The sequence below is a fragment of the Lepidochelys kempii genome, chromosome 23 (genome assembly GCF_965140285.1).
Source record: "Lepidochelys kempii isolate rLepKem1 chromosome 23, rLepKem1.hap1, whole genome shotgun sequence".
Taxonomy (NCBI): domain Eukaryota; kingdom Metazoa; phylum Chordata; order Testudines; family Cheloniidae; genus Lepidochelys; species Lepidochelys kempii.
The window spans coordinates 7,268,018-7,293,774 of NC_136402.1; positions in this window are offsets into that span (position 1 = coordinate 7,268,018).

Here is a 25,757-nt window from a genome sequence, read left to right on the forward strand (position 1 = left end):
TAGCTTTTTTTTTTAAACCAGAGATAAGGTATTTGTCGCCCCCCTCCCCACATTTTTCTTTTCTAGTCATTTTTTAAGTGTAAATCAAAGGCCAAATTTGACCTATTTGAAGCAGGCCCTTCTGCTTTTAATTTTTTTTTGCAGCAAAGGCAGAGGATTAAAACTAAATGTAAACCTAAGGGGCTGCCAAGTTTTACTGAACACTAGTAAGATCAACACCTGTTTACAGGAACATTAATGGTAAAGAGAAAGCAATATTACCATTCACAATCTAGTTAACACATTTGTAACCCTTGAAATGAACTCCCCTGTTCTGTAGTGAAATAAAGAGGCCCCTTTGTAACACGAACTGGTTTAAACTCTGAAGATGGTGTCTACACTGCCCACGTGAAATCACTGCCGCGACAACGCTTTAAGGTGGCAGTGTCCTCGCGGCTCCAGCTCAGGAGGGTGTTTTTTCACACCCCTGAGCGGGGCAAGTTTCAGCGCTGTAAGTGGCAGTGTAGACAAGCCCTAATTAAACTGTGACATTTTAAAACAGGGAACACTCTCTAAAACCCCCGAAAATCATTTCTGTTGTTTGTCAGCCCCAGTGGGAAAAGTCCCATAAAATTTAAAAGGCCTTGAAGCCAATGGGGTTATCTATCTATCTATCTATCTATCTATCTATCTATCTATCTATCTATCTAGTGGGAAAGGTGCTTGGGGCCTGTTTTTTTAGATAAGAATAAGGCAGTTAAAGGGGGTGGGTGGTGAGGGGAGGGGCGGGGAGGGGAGGGAGAGGGCTCTTGTTTAAAAATCTTGGGTTGATAGGATTGGTTCAGGAAAATGCATTCTATGATGCAGCTGTAGAACAGTTTCTGATTGGCCCACCCGAGAGGCAGAGATAACCATGCTGGGGGCTGTGAGCCTTGGGAGCTCCCTCTTTTCCCCGGGGGCAGCAGCAAGGGAAGAATTAGTAGGGGAAGCAAAAGTGGATGGGAACCTGGGAGGCAGTGACCATGAGATGGTCGAGTTCAGGATCCTGAAACAAGGAAGAAAGGAAAGCAGCAGAATACGGACCCTGGACTTGAGAAAAGCAGACTTTGACTCCCTCGGGGAACTGATGGGCAAGATCCCCTGGAAGAATAACATGAGGGGGAAAGGAGTCCAGGAGAGCTGGCTGTATTTTAAAGAATCCTTATTGAGGCTACAGGGACAAACCGTCCCGATGTGTAGAAAGAATAGTAAATATGGCAGGCGAGCAGCTTGGCTTCACAGTGAAATCCTTGCTAATCTTAAATACAAAAAAGAAGCTTACAAGAAGTGGAAGATTGGACAAATGACCAGGAAGAAGTACAAAAATGTTGCTCGGGCATGCAGGAGTGAAATCAGGAAGGCCAAATCACATCTGGAGTTGCAGCTAGCAAGAGATGTTAAGAGTACCAAGAAGGGTTTCTTCAGGTATGTTAGCAACAAGAAGAAAGTCAAGGGAAGTGTGGGCCCCTTACTGGATGAGGGAGGTAACCTAGTGAGAGAGGATGTGGAAAAAGGTAATGTACTCAATGCTTTTTTTGCCTCTGTCTTCACGAACAAGGTCAGCTCCTAGACTACTGCACTGGGCAGCACAGCATGGGGAGGAGGTGACCAGTCCTCTGTGGAGAAAGAAGTGGTTCGGGACTATTTAGCAAAGCTGGACGAGCACAAGTCCATGGGGCCGGATGCGTTGCATCTGAGAGTCCAAAAGGAGTTGGAGGATGTGATTGCAGAGCCATTGGCCATTATATTTGAAAACTCATGGCGATCGGGGAAGGCCCCGACGACTGGAAAAAGGCTAATGTAGTGCCCATCTATAAAAAAGGGAAGAAGGAGGATCCTGGGAACTACAGGCCAGTCAGCCTCACCTCAGTCCCTGGAAACATCGTGGAGCAGGTCCTCAAGGAATCAATTCTGAAGCACTTGGAGGAGAGGAAAGTGATCAGGAACAGTCAGCATGGATTCACCAAGGGCAAGTCATGCCTAACTAATCTAATTGCCTTCTATGACGCGATAACTGGCTCTGTGGATGAGGGGAAAGCGGTGGACGTGTTCTTCCTTGACTTTAGCAAAGCTTTTGACACTGTCTCCCACAGTATTCTTGCCAGCAAGTTAAAGAAGTATGGGCTGGATGAATGGACTATAAGGTGGATAGAAAGCTGGCTAGATTGTCGGGCTCAATGGGTAGTGCTCAATGGCTCCATGTCTAGTTGGCAGCTGGTATCAAGTGGAGTGCCCCAAGGGTCGGTCCTGGGGCCAGTTTTGTTGAATATCTTCATAAATGATCTGGAGGATGGTGTGGATTGCACCCTCAGCAAGTTTGCAGATGACACTTGTGACGAAGTGGGCCTGTTCTTAATGTTTCCTCCGAATATTGTGGGGGTGCCTCAGTTTCCCCTATGCAGTTCTTAAGTATCTAGGGGGTGGGGTAAGGGTGTATGATCATTGCAAAGCCCTAGAGGGCAGGTGTGTGCAGGGGTCTGGACACAGAGAATGGCCAACACCCTGTTTCCTGGCAACTGATGGCCTGGGCCCTTCCCCCCCCTGCAAGGTGAAAGCTAAAGGGTTGGAGAACAAAGGAATCTGGTGACCACCTGGCCCAGGAAAGGAACAAAGCCCAGAGGAGGAGGGGCTGGAGGGAGTTTCAGTTTGGGGCTGGCTGGGACATGGAGTGAAGTGCAGATGTGGTTGTCTGGCTCACTACCCCCAAAATGGACCCAGCTGAGGGGTCCCGTTCTCTGCACCTGCAAGCTCTGTTTTAGACCATGTTCCTGTCGTCTAATAAACCTTCTGTTTTACTGGCTGGCTGAGAGTCACGTCTGAATGCGAAGTTGGGGTGCCGGACCCTCTGGCTTCCCCAGGAGCCCCGCCTGAGCAGACTCGCTGGGGGAAGCGCACGGAGGGGCAGAGGATGCTGAATGCTCCGAGGTCAGACCCAGGAAGGTGGAAGCTGTGTGAGCTGTGTGTCCTGAAGACAGGCTGCTCACAGAAAGGCGACTGCCCCAGAGTCCTGACTGGCTTCATGGGGAGCAGTTCCAGAGCATCGCCCAGGGACTCCATGACAACTGGTGGCAGCGGTGGGATGTACTGCACCCCGTGGATGGCGCTTCCTGCAGTAAGTGACTGGGGAGCAGTAACACAAAGGGGGATCGCCGAGGACCAGGCCTGCTGAAGGCTTAGAGAGGAGCGGTTTCGGGGGGCGGTTAACCCCTGGGAGTGTGTGACCAGCGAGAAGGACTGTGCAGTAATGGGGTCCCCCTGGGGACTGCAGTGAGCAGTCTCAGGGGCGGAGGAGCCTGCAGCTTGGCGCAGGGAGAGAGAAGGACTTTTGCAGTAACAGGGTTCCCCTGGGGATTGCAGCGACCAGTCCAAGGGGCGGAGGAGTCTGCAGCTCGACCCTGGCAAAGAGGTGGTGACCTCGAGAAGGGCTGGCACACTAGGGGTTCTCCCTGGAAACCGTGGGGAGCTGAGAACACACGGGCCTATGAGTCCACAACAACTTGGGAGGAGCGGAGTGATGGCCTGTCCCCGTCTCCTTAAGAAGGACATTGTAACCCTGTGCAAAAAGAGAGGGTTGAGCGTTGGAAAGTTCACCAAAGCAGAGTTAATTGTGCAGCTGGAGGAGGATGACCGCTCTAAGGAACAGATTCCTGACCCCAAATGGGGCTATCGCAGGATCTGGGAGCAGCTGGAGTGGGAGCCAGGCATCGCCAAGACTCCTGTCCCCGACCAGACGGGGGTCTTCACGATCGGGTTCCACATCGGGGGATCGAGACGGACGGGATTGGAGCTGAGTCCGAGAGAGCAAGAGGACCGTGGGAGACAGCGAGAGCCCAAGAAAGAGCTGCAGAAGCGGCAGCAGCATGAACTGGCGGTGGGGGAGTGGAGAGGCCTAGGGGACCTCCCCGGGGTGAGTGGGGATAGATCCCGGGGGGCCAGTTCCGCAGGGAACCTCGAGACTAAATTGCTGCCCCTAGTTAAGGAGCGGGGGGGTGGATGCCCACCTCACTGCCTTTGAGCAGGCTGGCGATTTGAACCAAGGGGACCCTGCGGAAAAGCCCCGGTGTCTAGCTCCCTTGCTGGGTCCCAAGGCCACAGACTCCATCAGCCAGATGGGTGGGGAGGTGGACACGCTCCCACTCCTGACCCCAACCTATATGTCTGTGTGGAGTTTCCTGGGGCCAGGCCCCTCGGACCCCCAGTGGGAGCGGAAGGTGATGGTCAATGGGGAGACATTCCTGGGGTGGCGAGATCCTGGGACAGAGAGAACTGGTGTCAGGCCCTGGGTGGTGCAGCCTCAGATGCTGAGGGGCTGTGTGAGCTGGGTGAGGGTCCCAGGGACGAAGCCCCTCGCCCTGCCTATGGCCCAGATCCCTGTGCAGACCCAGGAGGAGTGGGGCTGGCTGGTCGTTGGGGTGCCCCAGGACACCAGCTGCGAGACCCTGTTGTGGGGTGACTGTGTCTCTTTGGGACAGGATCCAGGCCCTGTTCCTGTAACTGCCAAGGGTTTGAATTTGAATCCAGGGAACCAATCGGCGGAGAGGGAATGGTCAGTGAAAATGCAGATGACCTGGCTGGCAGCAGGGAGGAGCCGCTAGGCTCAGGCTACCTGCCTGCCTGTAACCAGACCCCTGGGGCTGGGTGGGACAGAGAGATGCTCCCTGCCCCCTTGCACACCAGAGTGGGGACTCTCGCTGGCTCTGATGCATTGAGGAAAGCAGTGGCCTGCTCCCACTGGGACAGCAAGGGCAGTGCTGAGCACAGTGGGAGCTGAGACCCCAGCTGAGTGGGGGAGACACAGGCAGGGCACGGGATCTGTGGGGAGTGGCAAGGTGCTTGGTAAGGAAAGTTTGGATGAGCCTAGGCAGCCTTGTGATCTGATGGCTGTGTCCAATCAGCAGGGTGGGAAGGCGAGGAGAGTGGAAGATGAGAGTCCCTGGACCTTACCTGTTAGCTGGGTGGAGAATTGGGACAGTGAAGGAAATGGGTCTCTGTCTGTCAGGGGTATTGAATTGCCTATGGAGGGAGCTACCCTGATCTCCAAGCAGTTGTCTGTGACCAGCCTTGTGTGCTGGGACAAAGGGAATGAGATCCCAACCTGTGTGTCTGGTAAAGGAGAAAGTGTGTCCGGCTCTTCTTGGTCTGGGGAGCAGACAGAAGGGGCCTTTCAGCCTGTGATGGTTGAGGGTCGTGCAGTTGTCTCAGAGCTGGTTCTGGATTCAGCTAAAGCCCAGGAAGGGAAGGGTCCTAAGTTTGGGTCTGCTCGGGAGAATGGCCCTGTAACTAGGTCGCATCCAGTTAGGGTCTATATAAAATCCCCGAGACCAGACAATTCTGGTGCTTGTATTTTGCCTGTTGCTAGTGTGTTGTTGGAAAGGGTGGAGCAACTCTGTCTAATCAGGGTGAGATCCTAGCCAGGGCACAAGGAGAGCATGAAGGTGTGTGATTGTGTTACCTACTGAGGGTGTGGAAACCTGTAGCAAGGAGGAAAAGATTCCTGAACTTGTGTGTGGCAAAGGGAAGGAGAATGCTTCTAACCTTTTATCTAGGAAGTCTGTAAGTTTGCCTGAAAGGGGATTGTGTAGGAATCCGCCTGATGGGCCAGAGGTGATTCTGGATGTAAGGGAGACCCAGAAAGAGTCTGTTGTTGCTCAGGAAAGTGTTCCCCTAGAGCAAGCCCTAGGTAAAGAGGGTAAGAGCAGAATTTCTGTGAGGGGTGAATTGTTGCATAGAAATGCCCTAGGGAAAGGAATCCTCATGGAGTCTTTGCAAGCAGTTTACTGCAACTGAAGGGTGTGAAAATGATTTAATCAAGAAAGTTTCAGTTCCTAACAGCCAGAAATTTTCTGTTGTGAATGGATCCACTGACTTTCCTGTTGAAAGATCCAGTGTGGATAGCTTTGAGAAGGTCTCAGATGGAGTGAAAGCTGTTAAGAAAGGTATACCGTCCTATAACCAAGTGGCTGTGTTTGGCCAGCTTGTTGGGGAGACAAGGTTGTGGAGAAAGGGATGTCTCCATGCTAGTTCTGTAAGTGAACAGTATGTGGCCCAGGTCAAGATGGGGGCCCTTAACCAAGAGAGCCCGAATTGCAGCCCTCCAGACTGGAGCTCTGGGAGAAAACCCAATCCCAGTTTGACCCCCTGGGGTTTTGGGGTGGCCAAAGGGCATGGGCTGCAGAAACCTTCCCACATGCAGCCTGCTAGTGCTATCGACCACCCCCGACCTAAGGGAGGGCGTGAAACTGGAAGGGCCTGGTGTAACTCCTACCAAGGAATGGGAGAGATGCTGGGGCATCCATGGGAACATTGGTGGCTTCGAACTTCCCCAGGTCACCGGGTAAAGTGACCCCACTGAGTTCGATCTCGAAGGGGGGAGAGATGTGACGAAGTGGGCCTGTTCTTAATGTTTCCTCCGAATATTGTGGGGGTGCCTCAGTTTCCCCTATGCAGTTCTTAAGTATCTAGGGGGTGGGGTAAGGGTGTATGATCATTGCAAAGCCCTAGAGGGCAGGTGTGTGCAGGGGTCTGGACACAGAGAATGGCCAACACCCTGTTTCCTGGCAACTGATGGCCTGGGCCCTTCCCCCCCCTGCAAGGTGAAAGCTAAAGGGTTGGAGAACAAAGGAATCTGGTGACCACCTGGCCCAGGAAAGGAATAAAGCCCAGAGGAGGAGGGGCTGGAGGGAGTTTCAGTTTGGGGCTGGCTGGGACATGGAGTGAAGTGCAGATGTGGTTGTCTGGCTCACTGAACCCAAAATGGACCCAGCTGAGGGGTCCCGTTCTCTGCACCTGCAAGCTCTGTTTTAGACCATGTTCCTGTCGTCTAATAAACCTTCTGTTTTACTGGCTGGCTGAGAGTCACGTCTGAATGCGAAGTTGGGGTGCTGGACCCTCTGGCTTCCCCAGGAGCCCCGCCTGAGCGGACTCGCTGGGGGAAGCGCACGGAGGGGCAGAGGATGCTGAATGCTCCGAGGTCAGACCCAGGAAGGTGGAAGCTGTGTGAGCTGTGTGTCCTGAAGACAGGCTGCTCACAGAAGGGCGACTGCCCCAGAGTCCTGACTGGCTTCATGGGGAGCAGTTCCAGAGCATCGCCCAGGGACTCCGTGACAACACTAAACTGGGAGGAGAGGTAGATACGCTGGAGGGTAGGGATAGGATACAGAGGGACTTAGACAAATTGGAGGATTGGGCCAAAAGAAATCTGATGAGGTTCAGCAAGGACAAGTGCAGAGTCCTGCACTTAGGATGGAAGAATCCAATGCACCGCTACAGATTAGGGACCGAATGGCTCGGCAGCAGTTCTGCAGAAAAGGACCTAGGGGTTACAGTGGACGAGAAGCTGGATATGAGTCAACAGTGTGCCCTTGTTGCCAAGAAGGCCAATGGCATTTTGGGATGTATAAGTAGGGGCATTGCCAGCAGATCGAGGGACGTGATCGTTCCCCTCTATTCGACACTGGTGAGGCCTCATCTGGAGTACTGTGTCCAGTTTTGGGCCCCACACTACAAGAAGGATGTGGAAACACTGGAAAGAGTCCAGCGGAGGGCGACAAAAATGATTAGGGGACTGGAACACATGACTTTTGAGGAGAGGCTGAGGGAAGTGGGGATGTTTAGTCTACGGAAGAGAAGAATGAGGGGGGATTTAATAGCTGCTTTCAACTACCTGAAAGGGGGTTCCAAAGAGGATGGCTCTAGACTGTTCTCAGTGGTAGCAGATGACAGAACAAGAAGTAATGGTCTCAAGTTGCAGTGAGGGAGATTTAGGTTGGATATTAGGTCAAACTTTTTCACTAGGAGGGTGGTGAAACACTGGAATGTGTTACCTAGGGAGGTGGTGGAATCTCCTTCCTTAGAAGTTTTTAAGGTCAGGCTTGACAAAGCCCTGGCTGGGATGATTTAATTGGGGATCGGTCCTGCTTTGAGCAGGGGGTTGGACTAGATGACCTCCTGAGGTCCCTTCCAACCCTGATATTCTATGATTCTATGAAGGGTAAGTTCTCTTTCCCCTCCCCCTCCGCCCCCCCTGCAGGTTGCTGTACTTTCCTTGCATAATGACAGGTTTCAGAGTAGCAGCAGTGTTAGTCTGTATTCGCAAAAGGAAAAGGAGGACTTGTGGCACCTTAGAGACCAACACATTTATTTGAGCATAAGCTCTCGTGGGCTACAGCTCACTTCATTGGATGCTCATGAAAGCTTATGCTCAGATAAATTTGTTAGTCTCTAAGGAGCCGCAAGGACTCCTTTTCTTTATACTTTCCTTGTCTCACTAACCAAAAAGGATCTCTTCCTGTTTTCTATACTCTCCTTCTCTCACTAACCAAAAAAAGGATCTTTCTCTCTTTTGCACAGCTCTGTGTTCTGCTTAGTAACAGAAAAGGATCTTTCTCTCTCTTTCTGTTTTCTGTACTTTACACAGCCCTGTGTCACTGACACAGGATCTCTAGCTCATTTTTCGGCCGTGTGATTTCTTTCACCCGACCTTCTCAACCTTCCTTTAGAGTTTCCTCTTTTCTTTAATGAGCCTTTGCTTTTTAAAATTGATTTCAATTTTTTTTACTCTTATTATTTTTTAGTCCCAACAACAATAACCTTTTACCATGTTCTTACTAATCTATAAAACACACTCCTCTCTCTTGTTGCTTTCTATAGTTTCCCCTCTTCCTTCTATTTAAAATAACCTTTCTTTTCTTTTTTCTTCTAAGGCTAAGCAATCTTTCTTTTTTTAAAACTCCTTTCCTTTAAAACTCCTTTAAGGCCTCTGTCATGAGGGGGCGTGGCCTCCTGCCCTGGCAGCCTGGGAGGGAGCTAGGAGCACCCCCTGGTGGGCAGAACCAGGACACCCATGGCAGCAGAGGGGCGGGGCAGGAAGCGGCACTATAAAAGGCCGGGCCTCCGGCTCAGATGGGAGAGAGCTGCCAGATGAGCATCACCTCTCTTTCCCGCTGTGGAAGCACAGACCTAACCGAGAGCGCTATCCTGACAGAGACCCAGAGGGGCTGCCAGATGCCAGGGACACTGAGAAGCTGGTGGGGCTGCCACTCACTGTCCTCCCCCAGAGCTCGCTGTTGCCGGCAGGGAAAGGGCTGGGGGGAGTCCTCCTCTCTGGCCCCTATCCCGGAGCAGCCTTCCTGCACCCCAAACTCATCCCCAGCCCTGCCTCACCCCAGAGCCCACACCCCCAGCCAGAGCTTTCACCTCTCCACCTCACCCTCAACCCTCGCCCTGAGCCCCTCCAACACCCCAAACACCTTATCCCCAGTCCTAGCCAGAGCCCTCATCCCCCCATACCCCAACCCTCTGCGCAAGCCCTGAGCCCCCTCCAACACCACAAACCCCTCATCTCCAGCTCTAGACAGAGCCCTCATCTCCCCACACCCCAACCCTCTGCCCCAGCCCTGAGCCCCTTCCAACACCACAAACCCCTCATCTCCAGCCCTAGACAGAGCCCTCATCTCCCTACATTCCCCAACCCTCTGCCCTAGCCCTGAGCCTCTCTAACCCCCCAAACCTCCCAGCCCAAAACAGAACCCTCACCCCCTATACCCCGACTCTTGCCCTGAGCCCCTCCCAAACCCCTCAGCCCTGCACCCCCTCCCTCTGCACCCTCTCCCATTCCCAAACTCCCTCCCAGAGCCTGCAGCCTGCACCCCAACACTCTGCCTAAGCCTAGGGCCTGCACCCCAGACGTCCTTCCTCACCCAAACTCCCTCCCGGAGCCTTGGGCAGGTGGGGGGCAAAGTAGGGGCGGGTTCTGGGCAGCACCAAAATTTCTACAAACCTGCCACCCCTGAACCCATGTACACACGGCATGGGCGTGTAGCAAGGAGCCCAGGGCAGCCGAATTGGGTTCAGCTGTGTTATTGACTACAAGCCGGCCAGTGTGTTGCTGTCGGATTTTCCCCACTGACGCAGTAACGGACTGCTCCACGGCTGTTAGGGCCCTGGGATGGGACGCAGTACAGCGAGAGGGCCTGGGTTCCCCGACCACCGCCACCCCACCGTCAGGAGTAGCAGCCTCCCCACTTGGTTGTCAGGATGCCTGATTGGTCTGGCACCTGCCTGAACCAGGACGCGAGAGGTTGTGCTGACTCTCCCACCAGAGAGCTAACCTCCCCCAAACTGCGACGGCTCTGCCGGACTGTAGGCCAGAGCCCCCCTACTTGATTGCTGCCCCGCCCTGATCAAGGGCCAGGCAAATGGACCTTCTGCTGCTCTGCCTGCCTGACTGTAGGCCAGAGCCCCTACTCGACAGCAGCCCTGTCCTGAATGAGGGCCCCGGGCAAACAGACTCTTGACCGTTGGTCGGCCTGACTGCAGGCCAGAACCATGAACACTGAGCTATTTCCCCTGAACCAAGGTACCCCGGAAGTATCGTAGCGAGGGGCGTGGTCTCCCGCCCAGACGGATGGGGAGGGAGCCGCGAACCCCCAACAGCCTCTCTTTCTACTCGTTCATACTTTTTCTCGAAATATGTCAAAACACAGCACGCTGTTAGGGCCCTGGGCGGGGACGCAGTGGAGCGGGAGGACCTGGGTTCCCCTATCCCTGCCACCCCACCGTCAGGAGTGGCAGCCTACTTGGTTGCTGCCCCGCCCTGATCAAGGGCCAGGCAAATGGACCTTCTGTTGCTCTGCCTGCCTGACTGTAGCACAAGCATGCAACCTTCCCCCGGCCAAACACAGAAAAATAATACAAAAGAAATGTTCAAAAGGGCCGATGGTGCCAAAAATGTACACGACCGGAAACGGGGACGGAGGGCGGGACGTAAACTCTACATGGGGCATGGAAACCTGTCAAAAAGTACATGGTGATAAAAGCTATTGAGTGGTTAACTACTCACGTGGCTGGGCAGGGCAGGCGGCCAATGGGGAGAAAGCCATGGTGCGGCATGATGTGTTCCACCCTGCTCCAGGCGGGCTGTGGTGCACCAAACCCCCAGAGTAGGGAGGCTGGCTTTTACTCGTGCAGCTGGGCAGCTTCAATGACTGGGTTCTCCCTTGTATGCAACAGTCTCATCCTGTGCAAGAGTGTCTGTAGGCTGGCGCAGACTGGACGGTGTTTCTCGCAGGCCTTGAGGATCAGCGTGGTCTGCAAAGCCAGGCACCTGACAGAGGACTTGCTGTCCTGCTGCAAGCCTTTGAGGACTAAGATTGAAAGGAAGGAAATGGAGGTCAGAGCCATGGTGCTCTGGAAAGCCCTGGCAGACCAAGCCAGCACTGTACCTCTCAGCCCGTGACAAGAAGGCAGCAGGCTGGGAGGCGGGAGGCAGGGGACTAGCAGGAACAACCACCAACCCTCACTAAACATCCCCACTGCCCTCCCACAGCTGGGGGAGCCCCCAGACACAGGCAAGAAGTCACAATGAACCCCATCCACTCACTATTTCTAGGACTGCCCCGTCCCTGCAGGATCTGATGGTCTCATCCCTGTCTGTATTTATGCTCCCCCTTCCCCCCAGTGCACAGATGGGCACTCAAGCGCAGAGAGGGGGAGATTCACAAAGGGGGCTTGGGCATTGTTAGGCTACGCCTAACTTCCGGTGCCCTGCTGCCCTCCAGGAAATGCCGAGGAGGGAGCTCAGCCATTCTCTAGCTCTGGTTGGGGCCCAGCTGTGAACCTGCTCTGGGAGTGAGGAGCCTGAGCTATGTCACCCACCCCCCCGCCCCAGCCCTTTTCCCCAACAAATGTGGAGGAGACGCTGCTCTGCCCTGCGCTGGCCCAGGGGTCCGGGCACGCAGCAGGGAGGTAGGTGACCGGACGTCACCTCAGTCTCCTTTGGAGCAGTGGCTTGACACCAGGCACCCCACCTGGAGGTGACGCCACCTTTGCTGTGTTGCGGGGTCGGGGGGGGGGGCAATCGTCTGCAAAGGCCAGCCAGCTCAGGCCCAGTTTGGGGATTTGCCAGGCCACAGCTCTGAGGTCAGGGTAAGTGCCTGGGCACATGCCAACCAGCAGACAACACAGGGTGAGGGGGAAGCTGATCAGGGGTTTGGGGATCTACAGTTTGCAACCCTTTGTGGCTCTTGCCCAAGATCACATTGCTGGCGTCGGAGATTGAACCCAGCCCGCGGCCCTGGGCCATTCGTCCCTCTAGCGCTCAGTGCTCAAAGCAGACACCGCTGACCGTTGCAGATGGCCTCCAACTTCTCCTGGCTCTGCTGGTCCAGCTGCCGGGCAGTGAGCCCTACACACACAAACAGCTCGTCACATCCCTGCGTCCCCAGCGAGGGTGTCAAAGCGTCTGTCACCCTCCAAGCAGTGGGGCTTTCCCCTGCCCCTCGCTGTCCAGGACGCACTCCTGAGTCCCCAGGGGAAGGGCGAGGCCCCAGGGATGGCTGTGGGGCTGGCTGCCAAAGGAGAGCATAGCGCCTTGAGGTTCCACTACCAAGAGCCCATGGCGGGGTGGGGGAGGGGGGCTGGGGACTGTATGGGGAGCAGTGGGGTTCGAGGGGCCCATCAGCCGATCAGGGCAGTTTGGGGTGAGCTTGCTCCTGCGGGTTTCTGACACCCCTGAGCCTTCATTCGGCAATCAGGAGCCCGGGGTTACTTCTCGCTGCCGGCAGGGACTGAGGAGAGCCTGGGACTGGATCCAGCCCCCTGCTTAAGGGACCCCTCTGTTCTGTGGTTACCTAGAAACCTGATGGCCGCTTCTCTAATGGGAGCCTGCGGGTTTTCCACAAAGGCCATGGCCTGGCAAAGGAAGGTTTCTGCCCTCTCCTTGTAGCACGCCACCTAGGAGCCAGAACAAGGGAGCACAAGGTTATTAAAGGCCTTTCCATCCTGCAGGCCAGGTTCCAGATCTGTGGAGTGTCCTGCTTTCAGCCCTCCTTCCTGTGCCGGGGGGATCACGCAGAGGGACTACAGCCAGGGCCAGGTGTGGTCCCGGGGCTGGGGCTCGGTGTGGGCACTGAGCCGGGCAATGGAGGGCTCCCTCACCAGGCAGTCACAGCCTCGCCAAAGCTCCTTTTTCTGGACATGGGCACTGAGCTGGCTCCACCTTAGGAATTTCACCGCACTCCTGAGGGTGTCCCAACACACCTGCAAAACAAGAGGGGCCGGGGCGAGCCGACAACGGTTATGGGAGCTGGAAACCAGGGCCGTCCCTCGGCAGACGCGCCTGCATAAGGCACCATGAAATTTGGGGCACCAAATTGCCCCAAATTTCATGGTGTCACTAGGCGGCTGCATGCTGCACATGCAGCAGCCCCAGCCCCAGTGACCCGCCCTATATCTCGGCCAGCCCCGCCGCGGGCTGCGCCCACTAGAAAGGGCAGGACCATCCTTGGGGGGGGCCCAGACAACTCCCTCCGCCCTGCCTCTTCCCCTTCCCCCCTGCTCCATCCCCAGCCCGCCCCCATTCCACCTCTTCTCCGCAAGCCTCTTCCCCCAGCGACCCCACACTCACTGGCAGTGGCAGGAAGTGGAGCAACCCGGTCCCAGCCCGCTCTCCTCCAAAAGGATTGCCCCCCGCACTCACCGGCGGTGGGAAACCGAGTGCTGCGGCTGGGAACTGGCAGAGTAGAGCGGCCTGGGGCCAGGCTGCTCCGCTTCCCGCTGCTGTCAGTGAGTGTGTGTGTGGGAGGGATCCCTTTCCCCAAACCCCCTCCCTCGAGCCACACGGCTGGAGCCGGGGCGAGGGAAGCAGAGCGGGCTACTCCCAGCTCTCCGTTAATCCCCCAGGCCACTCTGGGCCTGTGGGCCCCCCAAAAGTGGCCCCACACAGCTCCTGCCTCCCAGACCCTGGTGGGGGGGAGGGGGAGGCCTGGGACCCCACACAGCCCCACTGCGGGGGGGCTGGATAGGGCACCCAAATGGCTAGGGACAGCCCAGCTGGAAGCCACTAACATAGTTACTGGAGACCGTGTGTGCTGAACGGTTCCCGGCCCGCGGCTGCTCGCGGAAGGGCGGAGGTGTGGCTAAGGCCATGGCTGGAGACCTGACTCAATTCCCAGCTCTTCCTGCAGGAACTCAGGCAAGTTGCTTTGGCCCAGGGCTACAAAGGGATTTAGGTGCCTAATGCCCATGGGCATTCAATACTTTTGAGGCACTAGGCCTCACGCTGTGCCTTAGTTCCCCACCTCATGGGGGGTAGGACGGTGAATTCATTACTGCTGGGGGCATTTGGCTCCCAAGTGATGGGGGCCATGAGAGCGAGCGTGTGCACAGGCACCTGGGGCGGGGCGGAGGGTGGGGCTTGGCATGTCATGGCTAGTAAGAGCTGTCCGGGCTGCTTGGCCAAGGGCACATTGGGTCTTGGGCACCATCCGGAGGCTGGGTAGCTCTGCTCCTTGTAGGGACCATGGCCAGGGTTGTGCTCTTCCCACCAGCACAGCCAGGGGAATGTGCAGAGGCCAGTGGCTGTAGGAGTGGTGAGCTGACCCCTCCGCCCACCCATTCTCTCAGCCTGGCTGCAGGGGGGAGTGTTGGCCTCAGAGGAGGCAGGGAAGACTCAGCAGTTGGGTGGGGCGCCATGGTCATGGCGCTACTGGACTCAACGTTCAAGTGTTTTTGAGCACGTGATTGTCACAGCACTGAGCACCTGCCCTCTGCCGGCCAGACCTTTTAAAGGGCGGTGTCTCATGTTGGCCCCCCCAACAAATTCCTGGTCACTCTGTAACGATCTCAGCTGCAGGCTCCATCTCGTGGCCTCACCTGGGACACATTGGGACGCTCATCGTGCAGGAGGAGGAGCAGAGGGACCAGGCTGCGGAGGACGTGCTCCTTCATCTTCCTCCTGCTGGGCCCCCTTACAAGCTCCAGCAGGTGTTTAAAGAGGGTGATGGAGAGCACCCGGAGTTTGCTGGACTCCTGCAAGAGAGGACGTGGGGAGGAGACGCTGTGATGGTCGTGCCCACCCAGCTGGGTGAGCGCTCACTGTGACAGAGATGTCTGCCCTGCAGGGGGTATTGCTAACTCACCGCCAGTCATACAGGCACAGCTGGGGGCCAGAGTCTCATGGGCATAGCGCCATTGAAGGCAATAGAGATTCAGGTTTCCACCAGCTGAGGGGCTGGCCTGGTAACTTCTTGGCCAGAGAGAGCAGTAAGGTGGGGTGAGACAGCCCCTGGGATCTCACAGCCAGCTCTGGGCACACTGACATCAGCACCCGCCTGTCAAGCCAAGGGGAAACGCTCAGGGCAGAGCAGCACCAGGACAGGGGCGGCAGAGAGGGAGCGATGAGGAAAGATTCAAAGAGGGAAGGGATGTGTGTACTTTGTCCTCCCGCTTTGCGTGCCTGATTCAAACTGGTGCTGACCTACAGCGACCCTTTAACGAGGCCAAGGGGGCCAGGCATGGGGGGTAAATTCCTACACTGGTGTTTGTTCGGGCCACGCACAGGGACCTGGGGGGGATTTAACCAGGAGCAAGGGGTGGTAAATGTGCAGGAGCTCCCAGATAGGGGGCCTTGGAAGCCATGACTGGAAACCACCCAGCCTCCAGGGGCTTGGGCTTCGGCAAGGGCTGTCCCACTCCTACACATGGGTTTCTTGTTAACTCAGGGTCGGCCCCACTTGGTCACATGATGCCCCCTCGCTGCATGGCAGCTGGCAGAGCTGGACCAGTCCAGTGACCTGGGAGGCCGGGCGAGCTGTGCCCAGCAGGGAGAACCAGAAGCAATAGCTGGGGGCTGTAGGGAGGGGCCACTGCTTTCTGGGAGGTGAGGCTGAGGGTAAGGGGGGGCAGCCTGGGGGGGGCGGGTTGACTTGAGCTGTTCTGAGAGTGGCTGAACCTTTAAATGGTGTCCCCCCAATCAGCAGTTACATGTCGCCTCTGGGCACCAGGTTCTAGAGCAGGCAGTTCTCTGAGTGACGTCTGTTGTAAAAGTGTTCATAAGTTCTTTTAGTCTGTTTATCTGATTTGGCTGCGCTCTCCTGTCTGGCCACTTTGGAGACAGGCTCTTGGAACAGTAGTTCTCAGTTGTCTTTCCATCAGGAGCGGGTGCTGGACTAGATGCAGGAGCTGCTCTTGGTGTTGATCTTTAGCTGGGCCTGTGCCACTGCTTAATAAAGAGCGGCCGGGTCCCAGCAGAGTTTGGGAGGGATGAGGGTAGGATTTAGCGTTGTGAGAGCTGGGGAGGTGGGTGGTCCCTCCAGGAGCCCCCACTAGGGCGTTACGCCTGGAAGGCAGTAATGGATGGGTCCCTTTCTTCCGCCCACTTTGCTGGCTCTCGCCGTGCAGTGAGGGACTGAACATCAGTCTGGTGAACACGCTGGCGGGGGCTCCTTTTTTTTTGGTTACAAAAGGCCTGGGGAGAACTAGCCCCTCCTTTGATGCTGCCCTGCCATGAGAACGAAGGGGAGAGGAAAGGGCGGTAGCTGCAGAACCTACAGATGGAGCCGTTTCCTTATGGAGCTGACAGGCCAGCTGTGGGATTCCTGGCCAGGGAGGGGAGGGGCAGGATTTTCACCAGGGTACGATCACTTGTTACCCTGGAAGGCAGCAGGAGCATTGCGGCACCCTGTGCTGCAGAGGCCCCCTCGCTGCATGCAGGCTCAGGAATGCATGGCCTTCCCTCAAGGGGAGCCTCGTCCCCAGGCTGCCCTGATCCTTGTCAGCAGGCCTGCAGGACACCAGGGTTCCCACCCATACTGCCATATGCTCTGATGGAGAATGGGGTAGCAGAAGAAGGCGGGAATGGGGTCACATCATTTACGACAATCCTTTTTCTGGCTAGGGCCATAGCATAGGTCCCGCTAGCCCACCCGCCAGCCCCCATTCACACGTCTGTGGCTTGAAGGGTCTCCCGCGGGCCGCCAGGCCTTACATCATGAAAGAACGGCAGGAGTTTCTCAGCCACTCGCACAGCCACAGGGCTGGCGCTCTGCCTGTCCATGCCGGCGAGGATGTCTCTCAGCACGGTGATGGCGTTGGAGATGATGTCCCTGTCTGCCCCGTGTAGCTGCTCCACGATGACTGGCAGTTGATGCTGGAGTTTCCCCACCTGTGTGAAAGGAGGAGCTGCTTTACGAAACACCCTCCGGTGACCCAACAAGCCATTTCCAAAACAACGTCTGCCTCCCCTGCAGACAGAGCCACGGGAACTAGGAGTGCAGGGGGTGCTGCAGCACTCCAAGGTTTTTCGCGGGGCTCTGCTTCTGGCCCCACACACAAAGTCCCAGCTGCCGGCCCTGCGCCAACTCCCAGCTGTGGCCCCAGCCTCGGCCCCCTTGCCCCATCCATCTCCCGCCCCCCTGGAGCCATGGCCCTGCTCCTGACCCCAGCTCTAGGGGTGGTGGGGTGTGTGGACAGGTGTAAGGGGGTGCTCAGCACCTCCAGTATAAAAAGTCTTCTAGCGCCCCGCCTCCAGATGACATGTTAGAGCCTCAAAGCCCTTGCACAGCCCCAGGTAGGATCGCAGGCAGCGGGGCCGGCTACCTGCAACATAAGCAGCTGCTTCCTTGTACCCCCAATCTCAGGGGGTGGTATTTATTAGCAGGTATCATCTGTGGAAACTTCTCTGCACAACACCTTGACCCCAAACAAATCAAGTGTATTATTGTTAGAAGGGTTAGAATAGCACCTCCAGCGCCTATCTGCAATCAGGGCGTGTGCTGGGAGCTTTCCAAGCACAGAAAGAGACATTCCCTGGCCTAGAGCTTACAGGCCAGACACACAAAGGAAGGATTTCTATCCCCGTTGTACAGACATGGAACTCAGGCACAGAGAGGCGACGTGACTCACCCATGGTCACCCAGGGAGTCTGGCAGAGCCCGAAACTGAACTTGGGTTCTCCTGAGTCCCGGGCCTTACAGCCCAGCCTCGGCGAGGGAGCCGATTTTGTACACGACTTCTAGGGTTGGTCTGTTACTAAAAGCCAGATTCAATCATTTCTGTATTTGGCTTTTGAACTGTTCAAAGACAGCCCCACAAAACCTCAACCGGGATGAGGGGAAAAAGTGTCCAAAACAGGCTTACCGGTTCCGGAAGGAAAAATAAAACACAAGCAAGTGAAAACCAGGCAGAGGACATGGAACAATGGGAATGGTGGATAACAAAGAGAATTACAGTCATGCCCTCTCCATGTCTGATCGATTCATCGTCCGGCTTTAATAAACCGGACTGACCTGCTATTCTCAGGGTAAGTAAATTATCATTAGGGAGAGTTGCCTTCAGATGGTCTCCTCTTTGACCAGGCTGCCAGATCTGTGTATTTAAGTCCCAAGGGTTTCCTCTGCCTTCACTATACCGTGTCTGTCACACTTGGTATGAGGTCTGAGCAGCAAAAGGCCTTTCTCGAGCTCTTCAGAGGAGCGAGTGCTGCGGGACAGAGCTGTGACGTCAACAGTTAAAACCTACGAGGCTCAAAAAGGGGATTCGTAGGAAAAAATGGTTCCAGTTGAAGCAAAATGGCTCTGTCCGGGCGTCCCGGATCACTGGTGTCACCAGCATTCCCTGGAGGTCTAGAGTCCACAGCTCTGCTGCTACTCTAGTGCTAGGGTTCTTTGGATCACAAACCCAGAGACGCCCCCTGCAGGAGCCAGGCCCTGCCCTGCAGAACAACAGACAAAAGCCAGGCAGGGATTTGCCCAAGGTCACCCAGCAGGTCAGTGGCAGAGCCAGGAAGAGAAACCAGGGCTCCTGACTCCAGGCCAGGGCCAGGTCCCCTGGGAAGCTTTCAATGACCCCTGCCCTGCATCAGCTCCCTGATGAAGGAGTTGCCAAGACTTTGAAGGAAAGAGCTCAAATTCAGAGGGATCATGGTAAATTGGAGGACTGGGCTACAGACAACAAAAGGAAACTCACCAAAGACAAAAGTGAGGTGCTACATTTAGAGAAGAAAAAGCAAATGCACAGAAACAGAATGGGGGATAACCGGTTGTACTGCTGAGAAGGATCTGGGAGCTGCAGTGGATCACAGCCTCAGCATGAGGCAGCAAAGCGATGCTGTTGCAAAAAAAAAAAAAAGAAGAAGAAAAAAAAGCAAATGCAATCTTAGGTTGCATTAACAGAGGTATAGCCTGCAAGTCATGGGAGGTGATAGTACCACTCAACTCAGTGCTGGTTAGGCCTCAGCTGGAGTACGGTGTCCAGTTTTGGAGTTTTGGTCACCAATGTCTACAAAAGATGTGGAGAAACTGTTATGGATCCAGAGGCGAGTGACAAAGATGATCCGAGGGATGGAACACAAGCCATACGAGCAAAGGTTGAAGGAACTGGCTATGTTTAGTTTGGAAAAGAGGAGATTAAGGGGGGACGTGCTAATGGTCTTCAGATTCTTCGAAGGCTGCCAAAAAAAAGATGGCGAAAAGTTGTTCTCTCTTGCCACAGAGGGCAGAACAAGAGGGGATGGGTTCAAACGACAGCACTGCAGATTTAGATTAAATCTCAGGAAAACCTTCCTAACTGTAAGAAGAGTAGGACAATGGGACAGACAACTAGGGAGCTTGTGGAAGCCCCTTTGCTGGAGGTTTATAGAAGGAGGCTGGAGCCATCTGTCTCGGCTGGGATAGACACAACAAATCCTGCATCTTGGCAGGGGGCTGGACAAGCTGACCTTGCGATCCCTTCTCACCCTGCAGTTCTATGAGAGGTGTCCCAGAGCACCAGGAGAGGGTTTCGGCGTGTTCCGCCTCGACTATAGCGCTGGCTAGAGTCACGCTCTCTCTCTTCGGCCCAATGGCGATACCCAGTGGGAGACTGAGAGACACCCTCAGGCCATGGTGGGGACACACGGCGCTCCTTCCCTTGCTGCAGGGGCTGGAACTTACGGCCAAGGGGGTGACGCCAGCCTCTCGCTGAGAGATGTCGTGATGCTGGCGCAGCGGCCGTTCCTGCAGCCTGTCGAGCAGCTCCCGTAGGACCTTTCCTGCGGTCTTGGGGTGGGATGTCAGCACCCTCCACATCTCCACAGCAAGGCTGCAAAGGGAGAGAGCCGATTTCATCTGGCCAGAGCCCTGCCAGCTTCCAGCACCCACCGCCACCCGCACCCTGCTGAGTCTCCCGCCCCCAGCCGGCCCTTTTTGTTGCCCTCCTGCTGCAGCAAGGGCCCCCACTGCCTGGCGCAGGCTGCATGGGGGCCGGGTCTGAGTGTCAGCCCTGGGGGAGGCCGAGGGCTGCCATATGGGGTTTTGCAGGCTGGCCTGTCTCCATGGCATGTCAGCCTGCAAAACCCTCGAGAACAAGCAGAAGCTCTGCAGGGAGCAGGAGGTCTCTGGAAGGTTCTGCACGCCCCTGTCCCTGGCAGCGGGACCAGTCCGGGGGACCTGGAGCGCAAGCGGCAGCAGCCCCAGCCCCGTACCTGTCACATGACAGCGAGCAGCCCAGCAGGGTTGTGACCACCTCCTTGCTGTACTGGTTGCCCAGGACGACAAGGGCCTTGAGCAGCTGCTGCTGGGCCAGCGGCTCACTGATGGAGTCCAGGTTGTGGTAGATGCTCGTCACAGCCTCCGACACCTGGAAGGGAAGTGGGGAGATGGGAGCCTTGGCTTCCTCGCGCTCCTATTGATCTGGTGTGTCAGGGACCTGCCCTATCTGAGAGCCATCTGCCCTCCCACATCCTCTTCTCCAGCTCCAGGCCTAGAACACAGGGCCAATTCCCGGCCTATTGATTCATAGACTGCAAGACCACAAGCGGCCATGGAGATCACCTAGACTGACCCCCCGCATTGCACAGGACCTGCCCCCCAGTAATGCCGCGTGCCCAGAGACAGAGTCTCCCACGGATGGGCTCCCCCAGTAGGCTGTTCTCACTGCAGCTCTTACCCTCTCCAAGCTTGGGCTGGGGACCCACAGGATCACATGCAGCATGTGCCTGGCTGCCACCGAGTCATGGACGCTGGTGTCTCTCATGCCCTCGATAGCAGTGAGGAGGAAGTCCATGCGCTCGGATGGGTTGAAGTACTTCCCAAACATCTGAAACAAACCTGCCAGTGAAACCCCTTTTGCTGCCCAGTGCGGTTCCAGTCGGACCGAGCAGCCAGGACTGGCCCAGCCAGGAGTGCAGGCAAAGCCCGCTCTGCCGGGACAGGGCTGGGTTACTGCACCTGGGACGCACAGCACCCAGCCAGCAATCAGGAGCTGTCGTGCATGGCACAGGCCAGCGTGGCAGTGCACGGGGGCACAATACTGCACAGCACGGATACACTCTCTAGTGCTCAGCAGGGGCTGGCACTGGTGTGTGGACGCAATGATGCCTTGGAGAGCATTAATCTCTGGGGAAGCTCCCACCACACCTGACAAGGAGCTGGGATCAGGTTTGGATGAGACCCAGTGCATCTTGGGATGTGGCATGGAGGGAGGCATATTGGCCCGCAATAGTAGAAGCCTTGCCAGCAGATTGAGGGAAGTGATTATTCCCCTCTATTTGGCACTGGTGAGGTCACATCTGGCCCCCCACAAGAGAAAGGATGTGGACAAATCGGAGAGAGTCCAGCAGAGGGTAACGAAAATGATTAGCGGGCTGAAGCACATGAATTATGAGGAGAGACTGAGGGAACTGGGCTTATTTAGTCTGCAGAAGAGAAGAATGAGGGGGGATTTGATAGCAGCCTTCAACTACCTGAAGGGGGTCTCCAAAGAGGCTGGAGGTCGGCTGTTCTCAGTGGTGGCAGGTGACAGAACAAGCATCAATGGTCTCAAGTTGCAGTGTGGGAGGTCCAGGTTGGATATGAGGAAACACTATTTCACTAGGAGGGTGGTGAAGCACTGGAAAGGGTTACCTAGGGAGGTGGGGAATCTCCATCCTTCGAGATTTTTAAGGTCAGGCTTGACAAAGCCCTGGCTGGGATGATTTAGTTGGGGTTGGTCCTGCTATGCGAAGGGGATTGGATTAGATCTGAGGTCTATGATTCTGTGAGGTGGAGTGTGCCATAGGCAGGGCTCCGGCCCAGCTGGATGGGGTCAGTCACATGCCTGGGTCTGTCCCTTCCCCCTGACTCCTAGGGTCTTAATTTCTCTCTCCTGATAACTCTGGGCACAACAATCCCAGGAAGCATTGACGGTAGTTACCATGGTGATATTGCTGGTGTTGGTGAACCAGGTGACCCAGAAGGTGTTCTCCGCTCGCCACTCCCTGAAGACCTGCAGATACTCTGCACTCTGCTTTGCCAGCATCGTGCCTGAACCAGGGAGGGGAAACAGACAGCAGGCAATATAAATCAGAGGTTAGCTTTGGACACGGGAGTTTTGCAAGGAAGTTTAGAGACAAGTACATCTAAGAAACATACTGTAAATTCAGGCCAATAAACTCCCCCACCCCCCAACAAAAGTAAACAAACTAACCCCCCTGGAAGAGTAAAAATAAACCAGGCGGAAGTGCAGCAGCAGTGTGAGGCTCTCCAGTTGATTGCACTGAATGCAGCATGTAGGATTCCCAGCCCTGTGGGCAGGTAGCACATCTGGGCATTTGGCCCAAGGAGCTACTGCCCTCGGAGACCAGGAGACCAGAGGATCTGAACTGGTGGAGCCAGCGAGGTACATAGAGGAGACTTTTAGGGATGCAGTAGAGTGGTCCCACCCCCAGTCTGACAGCCTCTGTGCTGCTGAGGAGGGTGAAAGTTTCTGGGAAGGAGAACATCGAGCTGGAGCAGAGGGAGACGATCCCATAGTTGGGACCCACCTGCCAGATGAAGTCAGGATATCCTCTCACACTGAGGCTGCCCTCCTGAGGCGGGAAGCCCAGTTACAAAGAAAAGCCAGGTAATAGTAATGGGGGATTCAATCAATAGACATATAAGCAGTTGGGTTTGTGATGAGTGGAAGAACCGCATGGTAAATTGCCTGCCTGGTGCAAAGGTTGCAGCTCTCACGAGACATCCAAACAAACTTACGTGCAGTGCTGTGGTATGTAAGCTAATCTTTAAATCGGCCTCTGTACGAGATAGAGAATGTGACAGTGAATTTTATAAAAGTTTCCAGATGTGATCCCTGACAAGCCTGACTTCAGTATCAGGCAAATTGTTGAAATGATAGGAAAGAACAGAATTATCAGACACATAGGTGAACACAGTTTGTTGGGGCAGAGTCAACATGGCTTTTGGAAAGGGAAATCATGCCTCACCAATCTACTAGAATTCTCTGAAGGGGGTCAACAAGAATGTGGAGAAGGGTGATCCAGTGGATATACTGTACTTGGTCTTTCAGAAAGCCTTTGACAGGGTCCCTCACCAAAGGCTCTTAACCAAAGTAAGCTGTCATGGGATAAGAGGGAAGGTTCTCTCATGGGTCAGTGGTTAAAAGATAGGAAGCAAACAACAGGAATAAATGGTCAGTTTTCACAGTGGAGAGAGGTAAAGAGCGGGGCACCCCAAGGATCTGTGTTGACACCAGTCTAGTTCAACCTAGTCATCAATGATCCAGAAAAAGGGGTAACCAGTGAGGTAGCAAAATTTGCAGATGATACAAAATGACTCAAGATAGTTAAATCCAAAGCAGACTGCGAAGAGCTACAAAGGGATCTCACAAAACTGGGGGACTGGGCAACAAAATGGCAGATGACATTCAATATTGATAAATGCAAACTGGACACCACAATCTCAACTATACATACACAATTATGGGGTTTAAATTACCACTCAAGAAAGAGATTTCGGAGTCATCGTAAAGAGTTCTCTGAAAACATCCACTCACCGTGCAGTGGCAGTTAAAAAAGCCAACAGAATGTTGGGAACCATAAGGAAAGGGATAGATAATAAATCAGAAAAATGTCATAATGCCTCGATACAAATCCAATGTGCATGCCCACACCTTGAATACCGCGTGTAGTTCTGGTCGCCCCATCTCAAAACAGATATACTAGAATTGTAAAAGGTGCAGAGAAGGGCGACAAAAATGATTAGGGGTATGGAAGAGCTTCCATATGAGGAAAGATTAAAAAGACTGGGGGCAAGTCTACACTGAAACCACTCTATCGCCATAGCTGCACCGGCGCTGTAGCGTTGAAGAGAAGATGGTCCTCTGCCAACAAGCTCTTAATCCACCTCCCGGAGAGGCGCTAGCTATGTCAGTGGGAGGGGTGCTTCTGCCAACAGGGGTGTGGATTTTTCACAGCCCTGAGCAATGGAGTGATAACAATATAGGTCGGCAGTGTAGACCTGGGACCATTTAGTTTAGAAAAGAGCTGACTAAGGGGGGATATGACAGCGATCTATAAAATCATGACTGGTGAGGAGAAAGTGAATAAGGAAGTGTTATTTACCCCTGCACATAACACTGGAACTAGGGGTCACTTTCTGAAATTAATAGGCAGCAAGTTAAAAGCAAAGAAAAGAAGGTATCTCTGCACACAATGCACATGCAACCTGTGGAAATTGTTGCCGTGGGATGTTGTGAAGCCTAAAAGTATAATTGGGTTCAAGATAATTAGGCAATGCAACCCCAGACTCTGCATGTCCCTAAACCTCTGCCTACCAGAAGCTGGGACTGGATGAGAGGGGATGGATCACTCAAAATTTCCCTTTTCAGTTCATTCTCTCTGAAGCATGAGGCACTGGCTGTTATCAGAAGACACAATACTGGGCTAGATGAACTGATCTGAGTCAGTATGTCCATTCTTATGTGAGTTATGGAGAGTAGAATATGGACAGGGGAAGCTAAAGACATCAGGGGAAACTCCATGGCTTGAAGGACTATGGATACTAAGGAGGTTTTTTTCAAAAAAGTGTATTAGGAACAAAAGAAATCCTAGCAATGGTGTAGGCTCATTACTAGATGGAGACTGTTTAAAAGGATGCAGAAAAGGCAGAAGTGTTCAATAAATATGTTTCCCATGTTTGGATACCCCATGTCAATGTATTTAGGAAGGACAAGGGTCTCCAGTGCTCTTACGTTTTTGCCACAGCATGAAGCCGTAGAGGTGGTGAAGTCCCTCCATAGCCGATCGGCAGATCTTCTGCTCCTGCTCAGCACAGTGCAGAGTGAGACAGCCCACCAGCTGGCCCTGGACTCTGAACTCCTGCACTCCCTGATGGAGAGAGGGAGCAAGGGGAGTCACTCGCCCCTGCAGGCCCAGTGCAGCATGTCCCCCAGCATTGCACTAGCAACGGGCTAGAACCAGGGGAGGCAGAGCCCAGCGCAGAGAGACTGGGGACAATGAGAGCAGGAGGAGCCATGGGACCCATCACCAGGGACTGAGGGAAGCTCAGCAGGGACGGGAAGTCTGGGTAGCGAAGTCAGCAAACGTTGCCCTCGAGTGGGGACCTGGGTAAGGAATGAACTAACGTCCAGTCTCCATCTCAAGGGCAAGCTCCTAATCCCAGCCCCTTCTCCCATCCCCCTCCCTCCACTGACCTCAGGTCCAGGAGCGTGAGGTCACCTTGGACTCCTCTTCTCTGCATTGCGCCTCTCTCACTCCATCCTGGAGCTCCCCACAACCCCCACTTTCTGCGCCGCACCCAGCCTGCCGGCTCTCTCCTGCCGGCTCTCTCCTGCAGCCTTGTCCTCTAGCCTCCCCCTCCTTCAGCCCCTGCGCTCGCTCCCTGCTCTTCCCCACGTCGCACCAAGCCCCTTGCCCTCCTCTACTGGGGTCTGCACGGCCTCCCCTGACCCACTCCCCATTGCTCTGGCTCCTTTGGCCCCTCCCATCCCTTTCACTGTGTCCCCTCCCACCTCCCTCCTTCTCTTCTGCTGCCCCAGCCTCTGGGGGCATATCATCCAAGCGCCCCCCTCCAGCTGCCGGAGGGGAGGCCCTGCCACAGGGGGGTTGGAGCAGCTGGAGCAGCTCAATGGCCCTGAGCACCCAGAGCAGGGAGTCTTCATCTGGCAGCCTGGCAGGAGCTGATGCCAAAGCGTCCCGGGGGCAA